Genomic DNA, 16,490 nt, shown 5'->3' with positions numbered 1-16,490 from the left:
TTGATGCTAAAGGTACTGTTGATGCTGCTGGTAAAACAAGTCTAGCTTGTAGATCACGCATCATTCTTGTTAGGGTTTCTATTCTTCCTTCTATCATTTTGGTTCATTCATCTAATTTATGGTTAGGGCTAGAATAGATAATCTCTAAGACTTTAGAGATTACATAATCGCCGCGGAATGTTTCTCCAATGAAGTTATGAATCAATACTTCATCGGTCATTGTTGTTGGTACTCCTTGTTATCTACGGTGCGTATGACGTTGATGTTCGAGGTACAGATTGTGATGTTGATGTGTGAGATGCGGATGTTATTGTTGGTGGTGGTAATGGTACTGTTAACATTGATGATGGTGATACTGTTGATGCCGGTGGTGCTGCTGGTGCTTGTAACCTTTGCACCATATTCTCTAAAGCCACTACCCGAGCGCGAAGCTCGTTGACTTCTTCTATTAATCCGGGATGATTGGTGGTTTGGATGAGCGGGTGAATAAGATCTAAAATGTGAGATAATATATAATCGTGACGAGATACTCTGGAGATGAGAGAGAAAATGGTGTCTCGAACAGGTTCACCGGTAAGTGCTTCAGGTTCTTCGCCAAGAGGGCAATGTGGTGGATGGAAGGGATCACCTTCTTCTTGTCTCTAATGATTGAGGAGGCTACGAACACATCCCTAATTCATCCAGAATAGATGATGGCTGATTGGTTGATCCATTCCAGTCACACTGCTTTCGGAGCTCGAGTAAAACTACATATCGGAATCCGAGGGACTTGAACTAGTGGTGAGTTCCATTTTGTATGATTGAGTAAAGGATTTTTCGATATAAAACGATTTCCTGCTATCGGATGATATTCTAATTACATAGAGTATCTATATATATATAGAACAAAGGATTTCGTAGATTGCAGAGGGATTTACGAAATATGTCAGGCAAAGTCTACAGTAACAAATACGCTAAGATATGAATTAGTGGATACGCTAAGATATGAGTTTCGTCTATACACTATTCATGTAATTAATGCAGTAAGAGGTGTCTAGACTAAGAATGATAAGTAGGTAATTTCTTACAGATGATAAGTAGATTATTTCCGACTAGAAATGATAAGCAAAACTTTTGACATGCAGACACGGTCGAAATCCAGACTCACTAAGGCATCCTAACAACTATCAATTAGACACACTAATGCAAGACCTGGTTCGCTAAGACCACCGCTCTGATACCACATGAGACTACCCTTCCTAATCCATAAGGACGAATACAATAACATATGATTACATTGCGAGGAATTTGACCTCTAAATGATACATTTTACAAACATTGCATTCGTTTTTAAAAGACAACCTTTCATTTCATCGAAAGTTTACAGGCATGCATACCATTTCATAATATCCAACTATAAATGTAATGACTCGGAATTTTCCGAACAAATTATACTTATGAGATTAATATTTACATAAATTAAACCATACCAATATGATAAGCAATCCAAATTGTTGAGACTTGTGTTTTTGAAAAGAGTTTTACACAACGTTTGACCGTCCAATATGACCGATGATATCACGAACTATATAACATACGATAATTATACGTTTGTGTATATATATGTATTTATATATATTTAACATGGTCTAAGGATGGTTTAACATCTCATTGTGTACTAATGACAATGAGTTATAAGTATATTTTGAAACTACTAACTTAAGTTTTCAAAACGATAACTATACGTAACATTCTTTGATATATATACTTATAATCTATAATGTTTATACATGAATCGTATATATAATGTATTTAATCACTTTTTAAGGACTTAAATACATAAAACAATATAAGTATATTCACAAAATATAGCTATATTTGAATTCTCATTCCGTTTCCTCAAGATTTCTATACGTATATCTAGGGTATATGTACCCGTATCATACCCAGCTTCTATACGTATTTACTATTGGTATATACACATCAAATCAACATCCTAATCAACATTATTACTGCCCTAGATATGAGGTAACTAGAATTTGTCAAGTAGTATGAATTATTAGTAAGAAAACAAAATTAGGAATCCTTTTCTTTCTTTATAAACTAAAAAAAATTTTATAAATGAACACCATTTCTTCACTCCATTTTCTCATACCTACACCCTCATTTCTCTCTCAAAATACTCCTAACTTCATACTTGATCATCTCCAAGCATTTTCCCCATCATTTAGTTTCAATTACAAGCCTTAAACACCATAAGAAAACTCTTTCAAGAACATATCAAAATAACCACCCATTTGAAGAAGTTTACTTCCAACCTTTTGATCTAACTCCACCACTCTTTGATTCCAAGATTATTTCTTATCTTTTGCAGTAAATTTGTCCAAGTAACTTGAGGTAGTAACCTTGTTCATAATCTTATTCAATTCATATTCATATAGCTATCTTATTTTGTGGTATAAAATTTTAACAACAAGAACATAGTTTGAATGATTTCAAACTTGTTCGCAAACTAAATAGATTCTTCTAACTTGACTTTTAAAACACTTCAATACCTGTAATATATCATAATGATATGCTAACGTAACAAGATATAACTTGGTTTTACAAAGAACATCTTAAAAACTGAATCTACGTCGTCGGAGTGCAACCGGGGGCTGTTTTGGGTTGGATAATTAAAAACTATCTTGAACTTTGAATTGGAAGTTCATGTTCTGGAAAAATTTTATTTCTTATGAATATGTTAACATATAAAAATTTCATGGTTTAACTCAAAGTGTAAGTATTTTTAGAAAAATGATCATTAAATGTTGTTTTTATGATGGAAAATGATCACTTTCATAAGTTTCACCAAAGTTTGACCTATAACCTATTATTTTGAATACAAACTAAGGTATTTTCAGTTCATATTCTTAAAATTTGACTCGATTCAAGGAAGTGGCAAATTGAACCAACAAAAACGGAGTTGTAACGAAGAAACTACGACTAAAACAATATTGGGTTTCCGAAGCTAGTTTAGCTACGAAAATATTTGGAGAAAAAGTAAATTAATCATATCTTTTCTAATTAATATGATATTTTATATATAATTACTTATGATTTGATTTTATATATTTCAGGACCACCCGTAAACAACACGAGAAGATTAATCATAAGACCTCATGATTGTACGCAACACGTCATTTGACAACACGGTACTTTATGTACGCAACACGTCATTTGACAACATGGTACCATGGGTCGAGATTAATTCTGATCAATACAAATACGATGGGGTCTTTATTTATTTTATTTAAGCAACTAATTGTGGACCACCAACATCGGACTGCTAACTACGGACTAAGAAAATATTAAAAGTATTAAAAGTATATATATATGTAACGATTACTTAAAAAGAAAATATGTTGATATATTATATATATGGTTAGGTTTGTGATATCTATCAGAAACCAAATCGAATTAAATACCTTCAAGGCAAAAGTGAGTTTCATTTGCTCCCTTTTTAATTGCTTTTGCAATATATATTTTTGGGCTGAGAATACATGCGCTGCTTTTATAAATGTTTACAAAATAGACACAAGTACTTAAAAATATATTCTACGTTGAGTTGTACCACTGGCATATTTCCCTGTAGCTTGGTAACTACTACTTACATGGGTATTGTAAACGCGAATCATGTTGATAGATCTATCGGGCCTGACAACCCCAACCGGACTGGACGACCAGTATTCAACGGTTGCACAGTACTTCGTTTTGGTGACTACACTTGGTACGGTGTAGTGAGATTTCATAATAATGGGAATATGCGACGTTGATTAAATGTTAAGTATGGTTACCAAGTGCTCAACCACTTAGAATGCTTTACATACACTTGCGAGTGTATTATGTTTATGATTATGAAATCTTGTGGTCTATTAACATAATGAAATGATTGTTATGATAAACCTATGAACTCACAAACCTTTTGGTTGACACTTTAAAGCATGTTTATTCTCAGGTACGAATTAAGTCTTTCGCTGTGCATTTGCTCAATATAAGGACATTACTTGGAGACGATCATCGCAATGGGACCAAATGTTGATGACTTCGTCCAGGTGGATTAGGACGGGTCCTTTCAGTTGGTATCAGAGCTGGTTTAATGCCGTTTATTAGCGGGTTAATCGTAGAGGGGGTTCTCACAGTGTTACCTGTGACGAAGCATTGGCTCTTACTCCTCGCGGTCCCTATTAGGGTTGGCTGCATTGCCGAGAGGCGGGCCGTAAAATCAGTGTCTGAGGTACGCTCAGTGGTCACCAGGCGATTAGCTGGGAAGGCACTGAGTGGGATGCGTCCCCACTGTTGTTACAGGTGGTATCAGAGCGGTGGTCGTAGCGAACCATGTCTTGCATTAGTGTGTCTAACTAGTAGGTGTTAGGATGCACTAATGAGTCTGGACTTCGACCGTGTCTACATGTCAAAAGTTTTGCTTATCATTTCTAGTCGGAAATCATCTGCTTATCATCCTTAGGAAATTACCTGCTTATCATTCATAAGTCTAGACACGTTTTACTGCATTTACTGCATTGATAGTGTATAGACGAATTCTTATCTTAGCATATCTGTTATTGCGAACTTTGACTGATATCTTTTCAAAGATTCTCCGTAATTTACGGGATTTTGGTATTATATATACATATGTAAATTATGTATTGAAGAGTACCAAATCTAACTCCTATAATCTATTCCATACCAAAAATTCATTTTCCCCATTATACAAGATGGATTCCGCATCTAGTTTGAATTCTTCAGATTCCGACAGTTATGCCGATATGGATTTCCATTCAGGCTCCGAAAGCAGCGTCACCGGAATGGATCAACCAATTTCCCATCATCTATTCTGGATGAATTGGGGATGGGTTCGTAATATACTAAATCACTGGAGACAAGAAGAAGGTGATCCATTCCATCCACCAAATTGCCCTCTTGGCGATGAACCTGAAGCACTTACCGGCGAACCTATTCGAAACACCATTTTCTCTCTCATTTCTAGAGTATCTCGTCACGATTATATACTATCCCATATTACAAATCTTGTTCATTCGCTCGCTCCAACCGCCAATTATCCCAGTGTACTAGCAGAAGTTAACGAACTTCGCGCTCGCGTGACGGCTTTGGAGAACATGGTGCGAAGGTTGCAAACACCAGCAGCAGCACCAGTAGCATAATCAGCACCACCATCAATAACATCAACAATACCATCATCACCACTAACAAAAAACATCCGCATCACACGTCTCGACATCATAATCTGTCCCACAAACATCAACATCATACGCACCATAGATACCAAGGAGTACCAACAATAATGAACGATGAAGTATTGATCCATAACTTCATTGATATTCTGCGAAGAATATGTGGTTTCAAAAAGTTTTAGAGATTTCTTATTCTAGCTCAAACCGAAAAGCAAATGAGATTAATATCATATTAACTCATTAAATTCATGATTTCATCTGAAGAAAATATATATGTATATATGTTTTCATAAAGATTGTAATTAAAAGTTCCTTTGTACAAAATATTAATGGTGAAATTTTTTTTTAACGGGTAGGTAATACCCGAGGAATAATTAGATTTCATTTTAATAAGTTACATTGTACATTCGTCGAAGCTGATTCAACAGTCATTTAATATCCTACTTACAACCACTGATATACGTATCCGTTCACCGCAGAATAACCATTTTCATTCAATTTCATATTTGGATTTTGACTTCCCAGAATCCAACAAGTGGCATATGAAGAAAACATATGACAAAATAAAATCTGTTAGAAACAAACAAATTAACTATGAAAAATTTTGTTAAGAATTCACGCTAACTGTTCCAGCTAACTGTTCCTAGCTAACTGATTACATTTTATTTATCGCAGTTTATTTATCGCAATTTAATTATCGCACTTTTATTTATCGTCATTTAATTTCTGTAACTATTTTATGCACTTTAAATATCGGGACACGTATACAATGTTTTGACATATCATATCGACGCATCTATATATATTATTTGGAATCACCATAGGCACTCTATATGCAGTAATGATCGAGTTCTCTATACAGGGTTGAGGTTGATTCTACAATAATATATATAGTTTGAGTTGTGATCGAGTCTGAGAGGTATACGGGTCACGACACGTATTAATTAATTCGTATATTATATATTAAACTATATATGAATTATTGGACTGTTACTGTGGACTATCGACTGTGGACTAATGATATTGGACAATTAAAATGAATTAAAATATTGATTATAACATATGAAACTAAACATTTCTTCAAGATTGCCACTTGATTTCATCTTAAACCTCATTGTATCTCGACGATTACAATCAGCGTTCAAATCTATCATGATTCTTAAAAACACCTCAATCGAGAGGATAAACCAACCGCACTTCATCTACGGAAGAAAAGATTGATGCATATAGTTATGCACCTGAAAAACCCTCGGAAACTGAGTAAACGTTTGACACGTATCTGTTCTAGTTCCTTTGACATTGTTATTACCGAAGATCGTTTTGCAATCCCTTTCCAAAGTAGCTAATTTTGTCACAGCTCCAGCAAGTCAACTCCGATTTTTCATCCGAAACAACTTTATTATAACCGCGATATATATGCGTACTCTTTATTGTTACTGGGGAACCTTTTATATTCCACAATATTACCATCAGCGATTAATCATTCTAAAAACACAATTCTTCTTAAACTACCTCGGTTTGATAATCGATGACCCAGATCAGTTAACTTTGAAAATGCTGACGAAGCACCATGTTGTAGATGATCTTAATGGCCAAAAGTTTGATGATAAAGAAAGGAGTGTTAGGAACGCTCGATAGAAAATTTAGTACCGAAAAGTGGATTATGTGAAACTATGAAGAAAGACGTGGACAAATCACAAAGAATAAGTTTGCCTTCAAAGAATCCAAATGAATCTGTGCCTGTTGAAATCGTTAGCAAACATCTTATTTCTCATTCTAAACCTTCACAGACAAATCTTCATCATCATCCATTGATATTAGAAATTCTAAGATATTCTCGTATGTTCTAATATAAATATCCTCCATATTTCTGGCGATATTTTCACAACTATTCTTATCTGAGATCATTTATCTCTCCGTAATATCTGCAACATAAAAGAAACTGTGTTAGTTTCTAAATTCTGAAACCTTCGAGTTTAAAATATGAATGTTTTGAAGTAGTGTTGGGAACTGAAGCATGGATTAGTATAATATAATGACACTTGATCAACGTCATTATATTACAGTAAGTCATACTGAGTTTCTAATGAAGCATGATGATTCACAGTACCGTCATCATGTGCCATTTACACGACTCTTACATTCTATCTAATCTATAAACATATCAAGAGAATATTTTTCTGGATGACTCAGTCTTCTCCAGGGTATTCTGGTAATTTAACAAATCAAAATCGTTCTATTACCATTTTCTTCTTAGAGCATTAGCTATGTTCATTCTGAATTTCATATCTACGAATTCCGGACCATTACTTCTTTGACTCGAAGTCGGGAACAGAAAACGAAAGCATGAAGCTCCGAAAAATAATGAAGAATATAAACTTCGATAATAACCCCGAAATTACAAACTGTGTATATCGATGCAGATAGCAATATAGAGACACGGGAGAATTAGAAACACTATAAACACAAGAGTATAGTAGAAGTAAATAGATTCTTCTGGTGGTAGATGAAAAAGAAGAATGACAGATATAAAAGTTAGGAGTATATCAAGAATCAGGACTGGATGGAGCATATTGATGAATGCTTTAAAGTAAGAATCAAGGGAGAAAGAATAGAAGGTGTGAGTCGTGGAAAATAAGGAAACGAAGAGTTGAATTTATAGTGAAATATCCGACAGAGCAATCGAAACAGATTATTGCATATAATCAAAGAAGATCCTGATTTCCTTAATCACCAAAGAACCAAATCTTATTACGTAAGATTCTCTTTAAATCCCGGAAATCAATCATAACTACGTCATCGGTTAAGACGAATATATTTTACTCATATCACTCTTTTACGATAGTATCATTTATATTCTTCGCATAATCGAATCATTTTATCTACATTACTCAATGATGATAAAACTCCATTATCACCTTATATTTGTCATGAAAACCTTCTTATTGTTATCCATAACAACCTCTATCAAATTTCAGGGACGAAATTTCTTTAACGGGTAGGTACTGTAATGACCCGGAATTTTCAGACCAAATTATACTTATGAGATTAATATTTACATAAATTAAACCATACCAACATGATAAGCAATCCAAATTGTTGAGACTTGTGTTTTTGAAAAGAGTTTTACACAACGTTTGACCGTCCAATATGACCGATGATATCACGAACTATATAACATACGATAATTATACGTTTGTGTATATATATGTATTTATATATATTTAACATGACCTAAGGATGGTTTAACATCTCATTGTGTACTAATGACAATGAGTTATAAATATATTTTGAAACTACTAACTTAAGTTTTCAAAACGATAACTATACGTAACATTCTTTGATATATATACTTATAATCTATAATGCTTATACATGTATCGTATATATAATGTATTTAATCACTTTTTAAGGACTTAAATACATAAAACAATATAAGTATATTCACAAAAGATAGCTATATTTGAATTCTCGTTCCGTTTCCTCAAGATTTCTATACGTATATCTAGGGTATATGTACCCGTATCATACCCAGCTTCTATACGTATTTACTATTGGTATATACACATCAAATCAACATCCTAATCAACATTATTACTGCCCTAGATATGAGATAACTAGAATTTGTCAAGTAGTATGAATTATTAGTAAGAAAACAAAATTAGGAATCCTTTTCTTTCTTTATAAACTAAAAACGTTTTTATAAATGAACACCATTACTTCACTCCATTTTCTCATACCTACACCCTCATTTCTCTCTCAAAATACTCCTAACTTCATACTTGATCATCTCCAAGCATTTTCCCCATCATTTAGCTTCAATTACAAGCCTTAAACACCATAAGAAAACTCTTTCAAGAACATATCAAAATAACCACCCATTTGAAGAAGTTTACTTCCAACCTTTTGATCTAACTCCACCACTCTTTGATTCCAAGATTATTTCTTATCTTTTGCAGTAACTTTGTCCAAGTAACTTGAGGTAGTAACCTTGTTCATAATCTTATTCAATTCATATTCATATAGCTATCTTATTTTGTGGTATAAAATTTTAACAACAAGAACATAGTTTGAATGATTTCAAACTTGTTCGCAAACTAAATAGATTCTTCTAACTTGACTTTTAAAACACTTCAAGACCTGTAATATATCATAATGATATGCTAACCTAACAAGATATAACTTAGTTTTACAAAGAACATCTTAAAAACTGAATCTACGTCGTCGGAGTGCAACCGGGGGCTGTTTTGGGTTGGATAATTAAAAACCATCTTGAACTTTGAATTGGAAGTTTATGTTCTGGAAAAATGATATTTCTTATGAATATGTTAACATATAAAAATTTCATGGTTTAACTCAAAGTGTAAGTATTTTTAGAAAAATGATCATTAAATGTTGTTTTTATGATGGAAAATGATCACTTTCATAAGTTTCACCAAAGTTTGACCTATAACCTATGATTTCGAATATAAACTTGTAGTGACCCAAACTTTTCCATGTTTATATATATATTAAATGAAATTGTTATTTACATGATTAAGTGTTTCCAACATGTTAAGCAATCAAACTTGTTAAGACTTGATTAATTGAAATAGGTTTCATATAGACAATTGACCACCCAAGTTGACCGGTGATTCACGAACGTTAAAACTTGTAAAAACTATACGATGACATATATATGGTTATATATATAGTTAACATGATTTTATTATAAGTATGTATCTCATTAGATATTTTAACAATGAGTTATATACATAAAAAATGAGACTAGTAATTTAAGAAACTCGAAAACGATATATATAACGATTATCGTTATAACAACGTCTTACTAGGTACATATGAATCATATTAAGATATTGATACATTTGGTTAATTATGTTAAATGATAAGTAAATATATTATTAAGTGTATTAACAATGAAATACATATGTAAAAATAAGACTACTAACTTAATGATTTCGAAACGAGACATATATGTAACGATTATCATTGTAACGACATTTAACTGTATATATATCATACTAAGATATATTATATATCATAATATCATGATAATATAACAATTTAACATCTCATTTGTTATAATAAACAATGGTTTAACAACATTCAACAAGATCGTTAACCTAAAGGTTTCAAAACAACATTTACATGTAACGACTAACGATGACTTAACGACTCAGTTAAAATGTATATACATGTAGTGTTTTAATATGTATTCATACACTTTTGAAAGACTTCAAGACACTTATCAAAATACTTCTACTTAACAAAAATGCTTACAATTACATCCTCGTTCAGTTTCATCTACAATTCTACTCGTATGCACCCGTATTCGTACTCGTACAATACACAGCTTTTAGATGTATGTACTATTGGTATATACACTCCAATGATCAGCTCTTAGCAGCCCATGTGAGTCACCTAACACATTTGGGAACCATCATTTGGCAACTAGCATGAAATATCTCATAAAATTACAAAAATATGAGTAATCATTCATGACTTATTTACATGAAAACAAAATTACATATCCTTTATATCTAATCCATACACCAACGACCAAAAACACCTACAAACACTTTCATTCTTCAATTTTCTTCATCTAATTGATCTCTCTCAAGTTCTATCTTCAAGTTCTAAGTGTTCTTCATAAATTCCAAAAGTTCTAGTTTCATAAAATCAAGAATACTTCCAAGATTGCAAGTTTACTTCCAAGTTTTCTAAATCCATTCCAAGTAATCATCCAAGATCAAGAAACCTTTGTTACTTACAGTAGGTTATCTTTCTAATACAAGGTAATAATCATATTCAAACTTTAATTCAATTTCTATAACTATAACAATCTTATTTCGAGTGGAAATCTTACTTGAAATTGTTTTCGTGTCATGATTCTGCTTCAAGAACTTTCAAGCCATCCAAGGATCCTTTGAAGCTAGATCTATTTTTATCATTTCCAGTAGGTTTATCCAAGGAACTTGAGGCAGTAATGATGTTCATAACATCATTCAATTCATACATATAAAGCTATCTTATTCGAAGGTTTAAATTTGTAATCACTAGAACATAGTTTAGTTAATTCTAAACTTGTTCGCAAATAAAAGTTAATCCTTCTAACTTGACTTTTAAAATAAACTAAACACATGTTCTATATCTATATGATATGCTAACTTAATGATTTAAAACCTGGAAACACGAAAAACACCGTAAAACCAGATTTACGCCGTCGTAGTAACACCGCGGGCTGTTTTGGGTTAGTTAATTAAAAACTATGATAAACTTTGATTTAAAAGTTGTTATTCAGGGAAAATGATTTTTATTATGAACATGAAACTATATACAAAAATTATGGTTAAACTCAAAGTGGAGGTATGTTTTCTAAAATGGTCATCTAGACGTCGTTCTTTCGACTGAAATGACTACCTTTACAAAAACGACTTGTAACTTATTTTTCTGACTATAAACCTATAATTTTTCTGTTTAGATTCATAAAATAGAGTTCAATATGAAACCATAGCAATTTGATTCACTCAAAACGGATTTAAAATGAAGAAGTTATGGGTAAAACAAGATTGGATAATTTTTCTCATTTTAGCTACGTGAAAATTGGTAACAAATCTATTCCAACCATAACTTAATCAACTTGTATTGTATATTATGTAATCTTGAGATACCATAGACACGTATACAATGTTTTGACCTATCATGTCGACACATCTATATATATTTCGGAACAACCATAGACACTCTATATGTGAATGTTGGAGTTAGCTATACAGGGTTGAGGTTGATTCCAAAATATATATAGTTTGAGTTGTGATCAATACTGAGATATGTATACACTGGGTCGTGGATTGATTCAAGATAATATTTATCGATTTATTTCTGTACATCTAACTGTGGACAACTAGTTGTAGGTTACTAACGAGGACAGCTGACATAATAAACTTAAAACATTAAAATATATTAAAAGTATTGTAAATATATTTTGAACATACTTTGATATATATATGTATATATTGTTATAGGTTCATGAATCAACCAGTGGCCAAGTCTTACTTCCCGATGAAGTAAAAATTTGTGAAAGTGAGTTATAGTCCCACTTTTAAAATTTATATTTTTGGGATGAGAATACATGCAGGTTTTATAAATGATTTACAAAATAGACACAAGTACGTGAAACTACATTCTATGGTTGAATTATCGAAATCGAATATGCCCCTTTTTATTAAGTCTGGTAATCTAAGAATTAGGGAACAGACACCCTAATTGACGCGAATCCTAAAGATAGATCTATTGGGCCTAACAAACCCCATCCAAAGTACCGGATGCTTTAGTACTTCGAAATTTATATCATATCCGAAGGGTGTCCCAGAATAATGGGGATATTCTTATATATGCATCTTGTTAATGTCGGTTACCAGGTGTTCACCATATGAATGATTTTTATCTCTATGTATGGGATGTGTATTGAAATATGAAATCTTGTGGTCTATTGTTACGATTTGATATATATAGGTTAAACCTATAACTCACCAACATTTTTGTTGACGTTTAAAGCATGTTTATTCTCAGGTGAATACTAAGAGCTTCCGCTGTTGCATACTAAAATAAGGACAAGATTTGGAGTCCATGTTTGTATGATATTGTGTAAAAACTGCATTCAAGAAACTGATTTCGATGTAACAAATTTGTATTGTAAACCATTATGTAATGGTCGTGTGTAAACAGGATATTTTAGATTATCATTATTTGATAATCTACGTAAAGCTTTTTAAACCTTTATTTATGAAATAAAGGTTATGGTTTGTTTTAAAAATGAATGCAGTCTTTAAAAATGTCTCATATAGAGGTCAAAACCTCGCAACGAAGTCAATTAATATGGAACGTTTTTAATCAATAAGAACGGGACATTTCAGTTGGTATCCGAGCGTTGGTCTTAGAGAACCAGAAAATTTGCATTAGTGTGTCTTATCGAGTTTGTTAGGATGCATTAGTGAGTCTGGACTTCGACCGTGTTTTCTTTAAAAATGATTGCTTAACATTTTTGTTGGAAACTATATATTATTAACATGTATATATTATGTGATATATTAATCTCTTAACATGTTTGATATTGTGATAGATGTCTACCTCTAGCACAAATCCTATTGTCTCACCTAATAATAACGAAGAGTCGAATATATATTGGACTGATTCACAAGTTCCCGAAGAGGAACCGGAAGAAGAATCAGAACCGAAAAAAGAATTAGAACCGGAAGAGGAGGAACCGGAGGAGGAAATAGAACCGGTGGGGGAAATAATAAAACGGTTAAGTAAAAGAAAATCCTCAACCAACCGACTAAGGTTAATTATGGTCAATGGTGTTTCCGCCAAGGAAGCAAAATATTGGGAGGATTACCAATTCTCCGATGAATCGGATTCCGACGAGAATTCCGATGATGTTATAGAAATTACCCCAACTGAATTTAAAAAAAAAGCAAATGAAAATAATAAGGGAAAGGGCATAAAAATAGAGAAATATAATTCCAACCCCGATGAACTTTATATGTATCGTCAACCCCCGAAGTCCTTAAGTTGTAACAATGACCCGGGAACCTCTAAACCACCAGGTTTTTCTAAACCGTTGTAGAAAACGACAGCTAGTATTAGGGGAACATCATATATCCCTAGAAACTTGGCAAAACGAACCAAAACCGAAGAAGAAGAAACGAGCGAGTCGGAATAAAATAGTTGTATTCGTGTGGTGTAATATATGTAATATAGTGTGCTTATGCTTTATGATATATGTAAAAATTGCTTGTATTAATATGTATATATTTTTTATGAATCTAACTCTTGTCTATTTTACAGTATAAAAACACAAAATGGATAGGCAACCCATTATTTTAAGAGACCTACCCGGAGACATGATTGATGAAATCTTGTCTAGAGTCGGTCAGAATTCCTCGGCACAACTATTTAAGGCGAGATCAGTTTGTAAGACATTCGAAGAACGTTCCAAGAATGCCTTGGTTTATAAAAGACTTTCGTTCGAAAGATGGGGATATCACATTGGGAAATCCATAAGTTACGATGTGTTTACTTTGACGCATATATTGCGGGGAACCCAAATGCTATTTTACGCAACGGGTTAAGAAATTATTTTGACTCAATATATCCGAATATAGGACTTCGTGATTTAGAAAAAGCGGCTAACATGCAATATAAAGAAGCATGTTATGCTTACGGGTTAGTAATGTTCGCTTCTCACCAAAGTGAGAACAAGAACATCGGGCTACAACTATTAAATAAAACGTTCCCACAAGTGAAGGAGTCGGTAATTGGGGTAAGAAATGAGGTTTTTAGGTTATTACGAGACTGTTGGTCATTACGTAACCCTCGTCCCTTTGACGACGTTACAACACGCTGTCTTATCAACTGCCATAACGGTTATGTTCCACAAGACCAAGGATGGGAAGTAGTCCTAGTAAAACCAGAATGCATGACTTGTTTCTGGACGTATGAATTACGTGTCTTTATTGCCTTTGCTGAACGACTTGTGTACTAGCTAGAATTATCTTCACAACTATCTTGTATCAAAGTTATTGTGTGCTATATTTCATGCTTTATGTAAAATAAGCGGTATTGTAAGTTTGTAAAATATTGTATAAAAGTTTGAACGCAAAATATTATTATAAGTAGTTTTTCATATAGAATTGTAGTAGTTGAATTGTATATTAGCTACTAAGTATGAACTTAACGGGTAGGTACTACCCGAATTTAAACTTATAAAACGCTAATATGAAGAAAAAGCTTTTATAAATGAGTTCATATTATGCTACGAAATACTATTAACTACTCTTAATATTATGTATGATTAACTTGTTCCATTTGACTATTTTGAAGGAAATGGCACCGACTACTCGACACACCGTGAATATGAATGAAGAGGAATTCCGTACTTTTCTAGCTTCAAACATAGCCGCAGTACAGGCTGAGCTACATACCAACAATAACCTTGGATCTAGCAGTACAGGAAATCGTGTAGGATGCACCTACAAAGAATTCACTGCCTGCAAACCTTTGGAATTTGATGGAACCGAAGGACCGATCGGATTGAAATGGTGGACCAAGAAGGTCGAATCGGTGTTTGCCATAAGTAAGTGTACTGAAGAGGACAAAGTGAAGTACGCTACGCATACCTTCACAGGTTCTGCATTAACATGGTGGAATACCTATCTAGAGCAAGTGGGACAAGATGATGCGAACGCACTACTGTGGTCAGCATTCAAGCACTTGATGAACGAGAAGTACCGACCCAGAATCGAGGTCAATAAGCTCAAGACAGAAATTAGAGGGTTACGAACCCAAGGATTTGATATTACCACGTACGAAAGACGATTCACAGAATTGTGCCTATTGTGTCCGGGAGCGTTCGAAGATGAGGAAGAGAAGATCGACGCGTTTGTGAAAGTATTACCGGAAAGAATCCAAGAAGATATAAGTTCACACGAGCCCGCCTCCATACAACAGGCATGTAGAATGGCTCACAAACTAGTGAACCAGATTGAGGAAAGAATTAAAGAACAGACGGCTGAAGAGGCCAATGTGAAGCAAGTCAAAAGAAAGTGGGAGGAAAACGGTGATAAGAATCACCAATACAACAACAACAGCAATTACAATAATAATCGCAACAATTATCCCAACAATCCCAACATCAATCGCAACTACAACAAACTGCCCAACAACAACAACAACAACAACAACAACAACAACAACAACAACTACAACAATCATCCCAACAATAATAACAACCGCAACAACAACAACAATCAGAAGCAGCTATGCCAAAGGTGTGAAAAGTATCACTCGGGGTTCTGCATCAAATTTTGCAACAAGTGTAAAAGAAATTGTCATAGCGCGGCGAAGTGTGAGGTCTACGGACCAGGGGTTAATAGAACGAAAGGAACAAATGGTGTCGGAACGAGTAATGGCAGAGCAAGTAGTGTCGGAGCAAGTTATGCCAATGTAGTATGTTATAAATGTGGAAAACCGGGCCACATTATTAGAAATTGCCCGAACCAGGAGAACACGAATGGACAAGGCCGTAGAAGAGGTTTCAATATTAATGCGGCAGAGGCACAGGAAGACCCAGAGCTTGTTACGGGTACGTTTCTTATTGACAATAAATCTGCTTACGTTTTATTTGATTCGGGTGCGGATAGAAGCTATATGAGTAGAGATTTTTGTGCTAAATTAAGTTGTCCATTGACGCCGTTGGATAGTAAATTTTTACTC

This window comes from Rutidosis leptorrhynchoides, chromosome 1, assembly GCF_046630445.1.
Source record: "Rutidosis leptorrhynchoides isolate AG116_Rl617_1_P2 chromosome 1, CSIRO_AGI_Rlap_v1, whole genome shotgun sequence".
In the NCBI taxonomy this organism is placed as follows: Eukaryota; Viridiplantae; Streptophyta; class Magnoliopsida; order Asterales; family Asteraceae; genus Rutidosis; species Rutidosis leptorrhynchoides.
This window is presented reverse-complemented; position numbering follows the sequence as displayed.